Here is a 16,497-nt window from a genome sequence, read left to right on the forward strand (position 1 = left end):
AGTATGCACTTGTTGAGTCAATGATATTGCCGCCACAGTGACAGAGGTAATTGCAGTTATTAAAGGTGATATTCCCAAGATAAGTAAGTCCACAAACCATCGCGATCGCATCAAATCTTGTAATTGTTGCAACACAGCAAGACCATAGTTATCATTCCAATAAGTGGTTACAGTCACAGGCACCATAAGATAGGGTGGACATTGCAACACTACAAAGGAGCAAACGTTATGGGTGGATCTATTTGTTGCTCATCTGGGATTTCCTATGCCAGTTGTCTTGGGTACTGTTGGACTCTCCGTGTCAGCAGGGGAGGTAGAGGTAGAGGAGTCCCCTTCCTTTTTTGCGGTCGAAGTAATGAGGGAACCAGGTGCCTGGGGGACTGTGACATGACGAATCAGTCTGTCCGGGATCCAAATCGGAGAATCTGTGTCCTGAGGAAAAATATAAGCATACCCTCCTCCAGGAAACTTCTAGCGGAGGCCCCTTACCCCCATATGGAGGAGGAGGCATGGGGAGACAGGAGTGTCCCATTGGTCCTGGACTCTAGGACTCCAGGGATTGCAGTAACCTCAGGGGTCCGAACAGGAGAAGTGGAGTCCTGTGGAAACACATAAGCATACCCTCTCTCACAAGTTAGCAACACATCTGGCCCTTTTCACTCTCTGCTAAGGAGGTCTTTTCACTTGACCAGGGGCTGAGTCATAGCCCCTTCAGGAATCCAGTGTCTCATCATTGTAGTCTGCCCCTGTGTGTCTATGTTTAAATGATTAATTACAAACAAAGCATGGTGTAGAACATGATGTGGAGAGGAATACTTAAATTTTCTCCATTTTAATTTAGCTATCTGATTTTTTAAAGCCTGGTGTGCCCTTTCCACTCTGGTTTGACCTTGGGGATTATAAGGTATTCTTGTTGAATGTACTTTGGAAAATTGTTGACAAAGTCTCTTAAAAGCAGCGGAAGTATAAGCTGGGGCATTATCTGTTTTTATTTGTTCGGGGAGTCCTATTTGGGAAACACATCGAAACAAGTGCTGAATTACATTTCTTATTGCTTCCCCTGATCTAGCAGAGGCTATAATAACCTGAGAAAAGGTATCCATGGTAACATGCACAAAGGACAGTTTTCCAAAGGCCGGGATATGAGTTACGTCCATTTGCCAGAGAGCATTAGGCCTAAGGCCTCAGGGATTTACTCCTAATGGTGGAGATGGATTAAATATTGGGCAATTTGGACATAACTTAACTATTTGTCTAGCTGTTTCCTTAGGGATATGAAATTCATACCTTAAACCAGCTGCATTTTGATGGTGAATTTTGTGAGAATTTTTGGCCTTGTCAATCTTTTTATGTAAGTTTAAAGCAATTACTTTAGTTAATGCATCTGCCAAAGCATTTCCTTCATGTAAAGGGCCAGGCAAGCCAGAATGGGGTCTAATATGTCCCACAAAATATTTTTTATCTCTGTGTTTAATCTCTTTCTGTAAATCAGATAACAAGGAGAAGATAGTAGTTTGTTTTCTGGAATATTAGCAGTCTCTATATGAGGAAACAATCCTACAATATATCGGGAGTCAGTCAAAAGATTGAAGGTGTGGTCTCTTAAATGTTGAAAAACCCAAATAACTGCTCGTAACTCAGCCTTCTAGGCAGATGTCTCTTCAGTTACCTGAACATGGGATATTTTATCAATAATTGTGACTGCTTTACCATTAGAGGAATCATCTGTGAAAACTAAAATTGTCCCTACCAAAGGTTGAATAGAAAATTTCTTTGGAAAAATTACTGGATGTGTTTTCAAAAAAAAAAAAAAGCAAAAAGGGGCTTGAGGACAAATGAAAGAAAATTTGACCCCAGAAATCTATCAGGGCAACTTGCCAATCATCACTATTTTGTAAAAGAAATTGCAGTTGATCTTTATTGATTGGAATCACTATATTTGTTACTTTTTTTCCAAAAAGTTTCACACTTTTTTTTTACCTTTTATAATTAATTGTGTCACCAAGCTGGGATAAGATAAAACTATTTTTCTAGGGGTCACTGGTAGATGGAGCCATTTCAGTGGGCCTTTTTGCCACAAGTATCCTGTAGGTGTATGTTCTATGGTGAGAATAATTAAATCCCATCCTCTGGTAATATTAATCCCAATTAACTGATCATTTAAAGCCTCATCCACTTTAACAAGAGCCAACTCTGTCTCACTAGTCAACTTTTTCTTAGAACTGGGATTAGGATCGCTTTTTAAGCAATCAAACAAAGGCTTCAAATCTGCAGTAGTCAGTTTTAAATGTTCAGTTCAGTTCAGTTCAGTTGTTCAGTTGTGTCCGACTCTTTGCGATCCCATGAATCACAGCACACCAGGACTCCCTGTCCATCACCAACTCCCGGAGTTCACTCAGATTCACGTCCATAAGTTAGTGATGCCATCCAGCCATCTCATCCTCTGTCATCCCCTTCTCCTCCTGCCCCCAATCCTTCCCAGCATCAGAGTCTTTTCCAATGAGTCAACTCTTCACATGAGGTGGCCAAAGTACTGGAGTTTCAGCTTTAGCATCATTCCTTCCAAATAAATCTCAGGGCTGATCTCCTTCAGAATGGACTGGTTGGATCTTCTTGCAGTCCAAGTGGGCGTATCTAATTAATATCTCCTAATAATTTTTGGAAATCATTTAAAGTTAGTAAACCATCTCTCCGCAGCTGCAAAAGGGGATGACTCACAGTATGGATATTTAATACCCTCCCTAAATGAGAAAAGGAGGACTTACTTGTATCTTATTTGGAGCTATCTTTAAACCCCAGTTTTCCAAAGCCTCAATCAATTCAGACAAAATTTGTTGCAACAAGGCTCTGTCCTTATGAGCTGCCAAAATATCATCTATATAATGTATCAAATATAGATCTTTATATTTTCCTCTAACATTTTGTACAGCTTGGTCTACAAATTTCTGACACAGGATGGGGCTATTTTTTATTCACTGAGGCAAAACCTTCCATTGAAACCTTTTATAGGGCCGTTTAAAATTAGCTGAAGGTAGACTCAAGGCAAACCGTTCAGGCTAGAGGTTGAATCAGTCATAAATGTCTAAAGATTTAATGCATCATGATTTGTGATGATGCCTTACATAGTAATGCACAGTACTTCAACAGGGCAATCATTCATGTTATCAAGAGAACTGAGATTAACCCCGGGACCAACACAGGTACACACTTCATCTTGACTCACCTGGACCACTGCAGCAGCCTGCCCAGGGTCCTCTGTCTCTGCCTTTTGCTCCCTAGAGGTCACTCTCCACACTGCAGCCACAGGGACCCTGTTAAAACTGAAGTCCTATCCCATTGTTGGGCTTCCCTAATGATCTCAGAGGGTAAAGAATCTGCCTGCAACTAGGGAGACCCAGGTCCAATCCCTGGATTGGGAAGATCTCCTGGAGAAGGGAATGGCAATCCACTCCAGTATTCTTGCCTGGAGAATTCTACGGACAGGAACCTGGTGAGCTACAGTCCATGGGGCCTCAGAGAGTCAGACACGACTGAGTAACACTTTCATCCCATTGTTCCCATGACCAATCCCTCATGATTTCCCAGCTCTCTCAGAGTCAAATTCTGATTCTTAAGAAGTCCTACAAGGTTTCTCACGATCTGCCCCCGTGGCCTCTCTGCCTCATCCCCTTTCCACTCCGCCCCTGCCCCCCGCTCCCCCCACCACTCAGCTCCTGCCACCCTGGTCCTGGCTGCTGCGCAAACACACCAGGCTCGTTTTTGTCAGCCTCTGCTCAAGGCCTCCTGATTCCAGAGTGTTTCTTTAACTTCTACAGCCTCCTGTATCCCCATCACTCTCTTTCTACAAAACACTCATCACCACCTGGCATGAGATTTTCCGGCCTTAATTGTCTATTACCCTCTTAGAAAGCATATTATCTTACTAGTTTTCTTTTCTGCTGCTTTCCTACACCAAGAAATATAAGTTTTAGGGGGGAAAACATAAGTATTTGTGAATATTTGTCAAGGGGATGAATTTCCCATTTCATCCTCATGCCAAGTTCATAATCATTGAAGAGACTGGATTTAATAAAACTCCTGTTAGTCTATTTGATGATGAGGCTTATTTATATAATTATGAGTCTCTTCTAACATCCTATATCATGATAGGAAGATAAAAATAATAGTCTGACTGGGAGGAAAGAATATGAGCCTTGAGTTTTGACTAATATGGTGCCAGCCTGGAAAAAGCTGTCTAGGCCCCATGAGCAAGTCACAGAAGTCCTTCATTTCCGACTCTGCCTGCAGTTGCCTCTGGAGGAAAGAAGCTCATCTGTCACTCAGCTTTCTGATTGATTTCATAACAGAGAAATGATTATTATTTCACACACAAATTTCTATTTGAATAGGTAGTGAGGAAACTTAGGTAGACAAGTCTTCTGGACTAAAACACTTTGATGGAAAATGGACATCATTGACCATGACTGTGTAAACTCTTCATACTCATGACTGGTAAGTCTTTCAAAAAGCTCACGTAGCCTGGTCCCCCTATTCAGGTGAGGAAATTGCAGATGACTTGCCCGAGGACACAGAGCATGTGAGTGGCAGGATTGGGTCAGGACAAGACACTCTCCTGGCACAACCCATTGTATAAACTACCTGAATATGCCAGGGATTCTGAAAATGCAGAGAAGTGGTAAGGGGTTCTGAGTGCACTGTCCCTAATACAATAGTCCCCTCTCCAAACCCCAACAGGGACACAAAGAATAAAGAGGAGTGAGTCTAGGTTGTTTCCCTGACTCGAAACATGTGGGGGTCTCTGCAAATAACAACCAGTTCCCCAACACGCCACTGTCTCAGGGAGATGAAATGATGTGCCCAAGAGCACACAGCAGCATAGTGAATTACTTAAGCCCAACTCCTTTCATTAACACCAAGGCATTATCCTATTACACTGTTACAAATGAATAATTTGAGTAAAAATTAAATTTGTTATATATTGCTATCAGATCTGACATTGGTAAAAGTTACTCTGGCAATACCTGTGCAAATAATTTTAAAAGTAACTTTTTCTTCTGATCACAACATGATGAGATTGATAGACAAAGCAAAAAGCAACCTCTGAGTTCCAAGACCTGCCCTGGCACCACAGTGGGCCTAATATTCTTCTGCTCAATATTAACATTAAACAGAACCTCAATATCAGACAAGGTCATTCTGTGTCCATGAAATATCAGGACAAAAATAAGACATTTGGTAATCATGTTTGAACACAGACAAAACAAGCTAAATTACAGGAACAACCAAAATGACCAGACATCCCCCTATCTTCAGTGACTGCTACTTCTGGGAAGGAAATGGCCACCCCGGTCCAGTATTCTTGCCTGAAAAATCCCATGGACAGAGGAGCCTGGTGGGCCACAGTCCATGGGGTTGCAAAGAGTCAGATGTGCCTGAGTGACTGAGTTGAGCAGAGCAGACTTCAACTAGAAACCAGATTGTGTGTAGTGATATCTGGCTAAAAACACTAACAAATACAACCATTATCCTTATTTTATAATAAAGAAAGGAAAGCTCAGAGATGTTGAGAAATTTGCCCAAGTCTACAAGGAAGTAGTGAGTAACAGCACCAGCACAAGCACCATCTGTGTTCTTGTTTCATTACTGTTCTTTCTGTGGTCCCCATGCCTCACTTTCCTCATCTGCAGTAACACAGATAACTCTTTGTTCTCCAAAAGTGTCTCCAACCTACATCCTCCCAGAGGCAGGAGCAAGAAAACATCATCAAAGTCCCTCTACTTGGGAGACCGGGGGCCTGCAGTGCGAGCAAATGAATACAGCAGCTGAGAGCCATCTCCATGCCTCCATTTCCTCCCTTGAAGGATTCTTAGGATGATAAATAGAATAATACAGGCAAAATGCTAACACAGAGCCTGTGACACAAAAAAGGTAGTTGCCCTTTCTTTAACTGAAATAAGAAGCCCCCTCCCCACATGTGACCTCAGGGAATCCGATTCCTTAGAAAAGTGGACAACTGAGTCTGATATCCATTCTCCTTCATAGAGTCCAGGAGAACAATCTGCCCCTAAATTGGACTGAACTTAGAAGTAAGGAATAAAAGCCTACATATTGAGGTGTCTGTGTCTCAGGTTTTTGTGTAGCTTAGAGTGGCTGTGAAAAGGTAGATGATGCTGTAATGGGTTTGCTTCCTATACCTGGTAGGGCACACTCTGTAGATGGAGAAAAGGGAGGTAGCCACTGCTAAGCAGAGCAGAGAGGACCACCATTTCCATGGACCTTACTGGTTAAGGTTTGTAGTTGCAAACAACAGACTCCACTCCAGTCAGTTTAATTTTGAATATGCATTTATTGAAATATAAGCCACAGAAAAGAAAATTGTAACATCATTGTGCAGTCAAGGAGCTTCTTTATCCCAAACCCTTCTCTCGTGATTGATGCTGAGAACTGGAGGCTGGAAATTCCACCGTGACCACCCACAAGAAGGGCAGTGATGGTGGGGAGGGCGATGACAGTGAGGATGCTGTGAGGATGCGGGTGAAAACAAAAGTCCTGTCATCAAATGGCAGGCTCTGTAGTCACTGTGGGCATGAGGAATGTTCTCCATCCAGCATTCCTTCCTTCCTCAAAGAATTATGAACTGTCTCCTTTGCCGGGGTCCAGCCCCGGCTGATCCAGGGTATTCGAAGGGGAGATGGCGTCGGCAACCTATTCAAATGGTAATTAGAGATATAAAGAGTAATAGAATGAGGATAGCTCAGTAGGAAAATTCAGTGGAGAAAAGAGGCTGAGTAGCTTGGTTTACGCGGAAAATCAATATAACCCGTGACACCAGGTTAGCTCTGACCACGGAGGCCGCAGGCGCCCTCTCGAATAGCGGAAGGTGCCCCACCTTAGACACCTTCTTGAGTGGGTCTTAGAAGCCCAGGCAAATAAGTGGTCGCAGAGGATATCCATGCTCCAGATGGAGACTTCAGCCGGAAGTTAAAGGAAAGAATGACATGGGGAGACCAAGCGTTGATGAGCAAGGCCCGTAACTTTATTTTCAACAGGGGTTTTTATACCCTAAGTTACATATAGAGGATAATAGGGGATGCAAAGTCAGCAGTCTTTGATTCTTATCAAAAACCAGGGTTTCTATCCTGCAAATTTATTGTATACAAATGGTTTAGGTGATTTACATCATCTTCTGGCCAGAAGGCCTATTAACATTTTATGACTCTTGACAAGGACTTATCAACAAAGACTTATTTTCTCTAAGAGTAGTTATTTTAAGGTTTGGCGCCATCTTCCGAAGATAAAATTGCATTCCTATAGGGCGGATGTGTAATGGGTTTACAATAAAGGAAAGAATTTATTACCTTAAGGGTCTAAAGTTACTAACACCAAGGCCACTACTTATTTTTTCTACATACCAACTATTAATTAGTACATATTCAAGGATACAATTCAGGGGATGTGAAAACTTGGCAACAATCATTGGCTCATCAATGAAATCCTTTACTAGTTTATTCTGACAGTTTCTAACTCTCTGAGAGGTTCTAAGCTATTTGAATATCTTAAGCTTCCTGTGCCTCTCGAGGCTGGGAGACTGTAAACAATCGTATGCATAGCTGTAGGAGTCCGGGTAAACTTGTCAGGCGAGTTAGAGAGCCATCTGAGGGGTTTGGATTTAAACACTCCTAATTGCCCAGGAACTTTATTAATTGGAGCTGTAAGTTAACTCTTTGACAGAGAGAGCGAGATGGTGGTGGGGGACAGCCCCCAGTAAAGTCAGAGGTGAGAGCACAAAGCAATAAAGTAGGCAGACTCTGGTTTTTGGGGGGAAGATACTCGAGAATATCTGGGGAGACTCCCGAGGCTCAATCCCGCCTTTGTGTATGCCAAGCCTCCTTCCTCATGACCTTTGTCACGAGCAGAATGTCTCTCGCCAGCTCCCGGCACTCCTTGGTGTCAGGAACTACGCTAAGTGCTCAGGATAAAGGCAAGGCTGGCTTTCGTGGCGCTGAGAGACAGCTGGATGAGACAGAATTAAGACATGTAGACCCATGGAGGAAAGGAAATAGACAAGTTCTGCTGAGGAGGGTAGGGGAGAGAAGAACTGAGAGGAGACTGTTTCAGAAGCAGCCACAGCCCAGTCCTGCAGGGATCCTCCTCGGACTTCAGAGTTTCAGGGACCACTCTTCGCACATCCTCTTGCTGAGTTCCAGCTCCAGACTTGGACACCGGTCATCTCGACAGATCCAAGATTTTCCGAAAAATGTGGAACCGTAGTCCCCATAATCTGAATGGCCAACGAGAAGGAAATGAGTTTTTCAAGACTTGGGTGGGGGTGGGGGGCTGCCAGGAGCACTGCAGACCTGCCCTGGAGGGTGGCTGAATCAGTGTTGCCATCTGAGAAAGGGGAGCATATGATCAGGCTCAGATGATCATAAAGAGGCATCTAGGGCTGACCTTCTGCCAAGGTCACCCATGAAGGACACGCTCAGGGTTACAGGTTGCACAGAACACTGCAGCGTCTTCTCCTGGGAGGCAACGAGGAAAGAAACTGTGCAGGTGTGAATGGTGTGTGGTTTCCTGAGCTCCACCTCATTCCCCAGCCTTCCCCTCCCACCCTGACCTGACCCCTGTCTTACCACCAGGACCTGGTATTGATATATATATATATATCAGATCAGTCGCTCAGTTGTCCGACTCTTTGCGACCCCAAGAACCGCAGCACGCCAGGCCTCCCTGTCCATCACCAACTCCCAGAGTTCACTCAGACTCACGTCCATCGAGTCAGTGATGCCATCCAGCCATCTCATCCTCTGTCGTCCCCTTCTCCTCCTGCCCCCAACCCCTCCCAGCATCAGAGTCTTTTCCAATGAGTCAACTCTTCACATGAGGTGGCCAAAGTACTGGAGTTTCAGCTTTAGCATCATTCCTTCCAAAGAAATCCCAGGGCTGATCTCCTTCAGAATGGACTGGTTGGATCTCCCTGCAGTCCAAGGGACTCTCAAGAGTCTTCTCCAACACCACAGTTCAAAAGCATCAATTCTTCAGCGCTCAGCCTTCTTCACAGTCCAACTCTCACATCCATACATGACCACAGGAAAAACCATAGCCTTGACTAGACGAACCTTTGTTGGCAAAGTAATGTCTCTGCTTTTGAATATGCTATCTAGGTTGGTCATAACTTTCCTTCCAAGGAGTAAGCGTCTTTTAATTTCATGGCTGCAGTCACCATCTGTAGTGATTTTGGAGCCCAGAAAAATAAAGTCTGACACTGTTTCCACTGTTTCCCCATCTATCTCCCATGAAGTGGTGGGACCGGATGCCATGATCTTCGTTTTCCGAATGCTGAGCTTTAAGCCAACTTTTTCACTCTCCACTTTCACTTTCATCAAGAGGCTTTTAAGTTCCTCTTCAATTTCTGCCATAAGGGTGGTGTCATCTGCATATCTGAGGTTATTGATATTTCTCCTGGCAATCTTGATTCCAGTTTGTGTTTCTTCCAGTCCAGCGTTTCTCATGATGTACTCTGCATATAAGTTAAATAAACAGGGTGACAATATACAGCCTTGATGAACTCCTTTTCCTATTTGGAACCAGTCTGTTGTTCCATGTCCAGTTTTAACTGTTGCTTCCTGACCTGCATACAGATTTCTCAAGAGGCAGATCAGGTGGTCTGCCTCTTGAGAAATTTGTATGCTCAAATATATATATTTGATATAATTAAAAGATATATATTTGATCCCTCAGTGACTCCTCCTTTCACTGAGAGTCAAATTCTGATCTTAATAAGTCCCACAAGTTTCCTCATGACCTGCCGCCATGGCCTCTCAGCCTCATTGCCTTCCATTCCCCTCCCCTCTGCCCACCCAGCTCCATCCACCCTGGTCCTGGCTGCTGTTCCAACACACACCAGGCACATTACTTCTACAGCCTCTGCTCAAAGCCTCCTATCACAGAAGATTTCCCTGACCCTGGAGAGAAAAAGCACAGCATCCTTTCTCCATGTCCCTCTCTACCTTTAAGAAACTTATGACCTACTATAGGATTTTCCCCTCTGCTATTGTTTGTCTGTTAGGTCCATACCTAACAGAAGCAGAAGATATTAAGAAGAGATGGCAAGAATACACAGAAGAACTGTACAAAAAAGATCTTCACGACCCAGATAATCATGATGGTGTGATCACTGACCTAGAGCCAGACATCGTGGAATGTGAAGTCAAGTGGGCCTTAGAAAGCATCACTATGAACAAAGCTAGTGGAGGTGATGGAATTCCAGTTGAGCTATTCCAAATCCTGAAAGATGATGCTGTGAAAGTGCTGCACTCAATATGCCAGCAAATTTGGAAAACTCAGCAGTGGCCACAGGACTGGAAAATGTCAGTTTTCATTCCAATCCCAAAGAAAGGCAACGCCAGAGAATGCTCAATCTACCACACAATTGCACTCATCTCACACGCTAGTAAAGTAATGCTCAAAATTCTCCAAGCCAGGCTTCAGCAATATGTGAACCATGAACTTCCTGATGTTCAAGCTGGTTTTAGAAAAGGCAGAGGAACCAGAGATCAAATTGCCAACATCCGCTGGATCATGGAAAAAGCAAGAGAGTTCCAGAAAAACATCGATTTCTGCTTTATTGACTATGCCAAAGCCTTTGACTGTGTGGATCACAATAAACTGTGGAAAATTCTTCAAGAGATGGGAATACCAGACCACCTGACCTGCCTCTTGAGAAATCTGTATGCAGGTCAGGAAGCAACAGTTAAAACTGGACATGGAACAACAGACTGGTTCCAAATAGGAAAAGGAGTTCATCAAGGCTGTATATTGTCACCCTGTTTATTTAACTTATATGCAGAGTACATCATGAGAAACGCTGGACTGGAAGAAACACAAACTGGAATCAAGATTGCCAGGAGAAATATCAATAACCTCAGATATGCAGATGACACCACCCTTATGGCAGAAATTGAAGAGGAACTTAAAAGCCTCTTGATGAAAGTGAAAGTGGAGAGTGAAAAAGTTGGCTTAAAGCTCAGCATCCAGAAAACGAAGATTATGGCATCCGGTCCCACCACTTCATGGGAAATAGATGGGGAAACAGTGGAAACAGTGTCAGACTTTATTTTTCTGGGCTCCAAAATCACTACAGATGGTGACTGCAGCCATGAAATTAAAAGATGCTTACTCCTTGGAAGGAAAGTTATGACCAACCTAGATAGCATATTCAAAAGCAGAGACATTACTTTGCCAACAAAGGTTCGTCTAGTCAAGGCTATGGTTTTTCCTGTGGTCATGTATGGATGTGAGAGTTGGACTGTGAAGAAGGCTGAGCGCTGAAGAATTGATGCTTTTGAACTGTGGTGTTGGAGAAGACTCTTGAGAGTCCTTTGGACTGCAAGGAGATCCAACCAGTCCATTCTGAAGAGGATCAGCCCTGGGATGTCTTTGGAGGGAATGATGCTAAAGCTGAAACTCCAGTACTTTGGCCACCTCATGTGAAGAGTTGACTCATTGGAAAAGACTCTGATGCTGGGAGGGGTTGGGGCAGGAGGAGAAGGGGACGACAGAGGATGAGATGGCTGGATGGCATCACTGACTTGATGGACATGAGTCTGGGTGAACTCTGGGAGTTGGTGATGGACAGGGAGGCCTGGCGTGCTGCGGTTCATGGGGTTGCAAAGAGTCGGACACGACTGAGTGACTTATCTGATCTGATCTGATTGTTTTTCTCCCTCCTAGAAGGCAAGTTATTTTGCCATATATTTTTCACAGCTGTTTCCCCAAACCAAGAACAATGCTTTGTAGGGACTTAATTCCCATTTTCATTTTCTTAACAAGTACACAGTCTTTAATAGAATGGATATGATCGAATTCTTTTTAGTAAAATATCTACCTGATGATCGGACATATTTACATAATCATATCTAATATTCAGTCTACTGAGATGATAATAAAATAATGTGATCCATGTGATCACTATATTATTATTAACCCCAAAACCTCTCTGAATCCAAATATTTATAGATTTTTATGGGGGGTTTTCGATAATTAGCCATACTGACTGAATTATCAGCCATGGCTGATTGATCTCAATCTCAGAGCCATCCACTATCCCAAGAGGTGCTGGCAAGAAAGTGGTGAAAGTTCAAGCATCTGAGTGTTTGAGATTTTTGGGAGACCAGTCCGTACCTGAAAGCTTCCTGGTTGCCTTTCTTGAGTGCTCTCATGACCTATGAAAAAAGATAAATTCCAAGAAGTTTAGTAGGCCTGGGCCATGAACCAAGACAAAGATCAAATATAGATAATAAAAGAATAGTCAAGAGGGGACCTGAAAACTATATGAATCTGCCTTGGTCCCGCGAGCCAACCACACAAGGGCTGTGTTTCTTGCTTACCCTGCAGTTACTCTGCTCTTTTGATCCCAGGTCTTTCTGGCTTATTTTAATAATGGAGGAATATCAATATATGACACCTAAATATTTTTTCTTGCCCAAGGAAGGTACATAGACATTTTTTTTTCATGAACACATCTTACTAGAAAATGGAAAAAATTGGCCATGAAATGTGATTAAACTCTTTATATTAATGACAGGTAATCTTTTCAAAGAACCCATGGAACATGTACCCCCATATTCAGATGAGGAAACTGCAGATGATTTGCCCCAGGACACAAGCACGTGGGTAGTGGGGTCAGGATTAGGTACTGTCTAGTCACAACCCATTTGATACAGTACCTGATTCTGCCAGAAATGCTGAAAATACAGTTTACCTGTAGAGTTTCTGGATCCAGTGTCCTACTTTCATTACTTCCGTGTCCTTAAGCCTCATCTAACCCCTCATATCACAGGTGAGGATGAGTCTGAGTTTACCCTGATGCCAAATACATGATGTCTCTACCAACACTTAACAGCCACAGTCAATGTACTTCTGGTAGTGTATTGGTGGGCTTAGCGCAGATTCTGTAGGTTGAGGGCTCAAGACTGTCCTCAGTTCAGATGCAAGCCATGTGATCTCGAATAACTCATACTTGCAACCAACTGGCCAAAAATCAGAGGTTCCATGACTTCACCTCCATGTTCAATAACTCTATAGACCCAGCGACTGAACTCAGGAAACACCTCGCTTACTGTACCCATCTTATCATAAAAGATAAAGCTTGGGGACAGTGAAATGGAGGGAATGGGTAAGGCAAAGGTGGAGTGGAGATGTGCGGAGCCTCCATACCCCAGTGGGCTCAGCACCCTCACATCACCTCCTTGTGTTCATCACTCTGAAACTCTCTAAACACCAATGTCCATGGATTTTTATTTAGGTTTCAATACAAAGGCATACTGATTGAATCAGTGGTCATTGGTGATTGAGCTCAATCTCCATTCCCACCCCTCTCCCCAGAGTTGCTGACATGGATGGTATTGAAAATTTTAACCTTTAACTGCCTGTTTGTCTTCTTCTGGAGACACAGGCAATTCTGATGATATCTTGGATGGACATTCATTATCTAAGAAAGACAGTGAATTCCCAGAGGTTCAGGAGGCCTGGGTCAAGAATACGGCCAAGGATGAAATAAGGATGCTTTTATTACACTACAGTGAGGATCAGAGACACTGACCAGGAATAGAGGCTCAAGGATGTGGTCTCTGACTCGGTATTTTAGGTGGGATATATATATTTTTTAATTCTAATTTTCCTTTTTTTTTTTTTCCATGTTGAGAGTGGTGAAATGTTCCTGCAGTTAAAACTAGCCAATTTCCAGGGAGAAATACAAAGGGGGCTGGCAGCACCCACCCTACCACTGCTCCCCAGCCCCTTCTGTGGACTCCCGTCATTTCCCTCCAGTGTGTAGAGGAGAGGTGAGGCTGGACCTACCTGTGTGCACGGGGTGCTCTCCACCAGGATAACCAGGAGGGAGAAGGGCTGCGAAGAGGCAGAGCTGGTTCATCTTTGTGGCCTTGCAGGAGGGCTCCTGAGGATGCTGGGGATGGACTGAGCTTTTAATATTCTGGCTGAGGGGTAGGATCAGGCCACGAGGAGGGGAGTGGGCAAAGGGAGGAGCTGGGTCAGTCCTGTTTATTGTGTGATCTCCCTACCTAACCACGTCTCCTGCTGCTCTCTGAAGGGGCCAAATGTCAAAAAACAGCAGTTCTCAGACCTTCCAATGCCTGTGGGTCTCATGTAAACATAGATAGTGACCTGACAGGTGAAATTTGTCCATCTGAACACCTAGAGCCGTGCCTGGCATATGATGGATGGTCAGTGAGTGGATGAGAGCCGATCAACGGACAGATAAGTGATCAGCAGTGTGTTAGTGCACATCCACCTTTTCAGCCACGTGCAGGTGTCATCTCACCTGGACCTCAGTGCCCTGAGCACCATCCCCCCACCTCAGATGACAGGTGTGACACAGGACACCTTCCTGCAACCATTGTCACAGCTCCTCCACTGGATGGATGTGTGCTATTTACCAGGCACTGGTCCAGGTAGGAACTTAGCTAGGAAAGGTGACATTGTCCTGGGCTGTAACCCTGTTTATGCTTCAAAAAAGGGACAAAGAGGAGGTGGCAGAGGGGAAGAAGGGAACTGAACACAGGTGGTGTCCACAGCCTGACCACATGCCATCCCTCACCTGGTTTCACAAATAGGAGAGCTGTTTGCCCTAGTGGACTTCAGGGGACCTTGGAAGGTTAGCTGCAACCTCCTCCTTCCTCCTGCTCTCCCTCAGTGGCGATGGGGCCACAGGACCTCAGCTTGGGTACCAGCTCTGCGTTTTCTTAACTTTGTTCCTGAGGATTTAAATCTCCCAGAGTCCTGTGTCCTCAGGTATCAGATGAGATCCACGCTGCACACATCATGTGGTTGACGTGGAAGCCATGGAGGCAACAGGCATATATTGCTTCTCCCTGAGAAGCTGAAGTCCTTTGAAATGTTAATAATAACAATAATAAGGAGTAATTATAGCACACAAAACCTAGCTTTTCTATGTGTTACATGTTATCCTAAGTACTTGACATACATTAACTCAAATAGTCCAGAAAAATCCTAAAAGAGAGGGTGAGAAGCTATTGATACTTTCTCACGTTACAGAAGAAGAACCTGAGATAAGAACAAATAAAATAATTTGCTTAAAGCCCTAGAGTGGTCAGAGAGTTTTTGAACCCAGGATTCTGACTTCAGAGTCTGTGCACATGCACTCTGCGGTATTGTAAGCTGTAAACTATAGTGCACACGTGAGGGGTGACACACTCACAATCCCTTCACTCTCGTATATTCACTCCCAGTTACAATCATGTAGCACAAGTCTCTTTACTCATCCACACACAGACAAGCATTTCCCAGTCTCTCTTTCTCTCTCTCTCTCTCTCACACACACACACACACACTGTGCTACACTCCAGGCCCAAGGAGAAGGGAGCTGGCCTCAGTGCCCAGAAGCCCCAGGAGCAAATCCAGCCAAATGTCAAGCAGGAACAGAGCTGGGTGATAAGTTGAGAGGACATGGGGGGCTGCCTTCCTGCACAGACACCCTTTCCCTGGAGAAGGGCAGGAGCTCTCAATACCAAGCTGCCCCAGGACAGAAGGGCTTCGGGAGCCCGTGAGTCACCAAACAAGCCACTGTGAGAGGAGGGTCTACTCTTTCCTCAGACATTTCACATGCATGATTTCGTTTAGCCTCATGTCCATCCTACAGCATCTGAGATTTTCATCCCGCTGTGTGAAGGAGAAAGCCAAGCCTCAGAGAGTTTGGAGGTGAAGCCACTTGCTTAGTACACACGAACAACAGAGGGTACAGCGAGGATTCGAGTTCAGGAGGCCTTCTGACCCTGCCCCTCTTCCCCTCAGTCTATCCACCTGAGACCAGGGAGCAGCAGAGACTCCCCTAACAACAGAGACATCTCTTTTCTCCCCCCTCCTCTGTCATCTGTCTTTCTCTCCCAATCTCCTTTCCTGGTCCTCCTCACTCTGATCCAGGTTAGAAGCCCCAGACCAGAAGCCCCCTGATGGGCTCAGCCTCCTTCTCCCCCGCCCCCCTCCAGCTTGTGAGTGACTAAGGTCTCTAATAACAAACCTGCTGCAATCGTCTTCAGAGAAATAAGAAGGCGGGAGCATCACAGGCATTGTATTCTGGACAAAGATCCAGACTATGGGACTCCAGATATTATTTCTGCTTCTATTTCTTGGTTCTTCCCTCTGAAATTTAAGAATTTTAGATTCCCTGCTATCTAACTGGGTAGATAGACTGAAATGGATAGACTGCACCCGGGGTAGACACATGATGTTTAGATTTCTATGACATAATGCCCTCTGAGAGGGGCATTCATATCCATGTCATGCTTGGCCTCTTTCTTACTATGTGATATAACAATTTTTGGACCTACAGCGTCTTCCTCCTTAAAAGAGCTGTCATGAATACCATTATTTAAGGATTATTTTAAGCATTAAAAGGAAGTGCTTGCTGGGGGTGCTCAGTCATTCAGTCATGTCCGACTCATTTCGAACCCATGGACT

General features: G+C 44.3%; 1 long non-coding RNA gene across 1 annotated transcript; it reads right to left on the reverse strand.

The window, feature by feature from the left end:
- Positions 1-6,350: 6,350 nt before the first annotated feature.
- On the reverse strand, positions 6,351-15,342 carry LOC104973892 (uncharacterized). The gene is made up of 3 exons (XR_003037897.2): positions 13,861-15,342; positions 12,184-12,224; positions 6,351-8,281 (listed from the first exon to the last, which is right to left on the reverse strand). It is a non-coding gene; the product is annotated as an uncharacterized lncRNA (long non-coding RNA).
- Positions 15,343-16,497: the final 1,155 nt, after the last annotated feature.

Source organism: Bos taurus, chromosome 13 (assembly GCF_002263795.3).
Source record: "Bos taurus isolate L1 Dominette 01449 registration number 42190680 breed Hereford chromosome 13, ARS-UCD2.0, whole genome shotgun sequence".
Classification (NCBI taxonomy): domain Eukaryota; kingdom Metazoa; phylum Chordata; class Mammalia; order Artiodactyla; family Bovidae; genus Bos; species Bos taurus.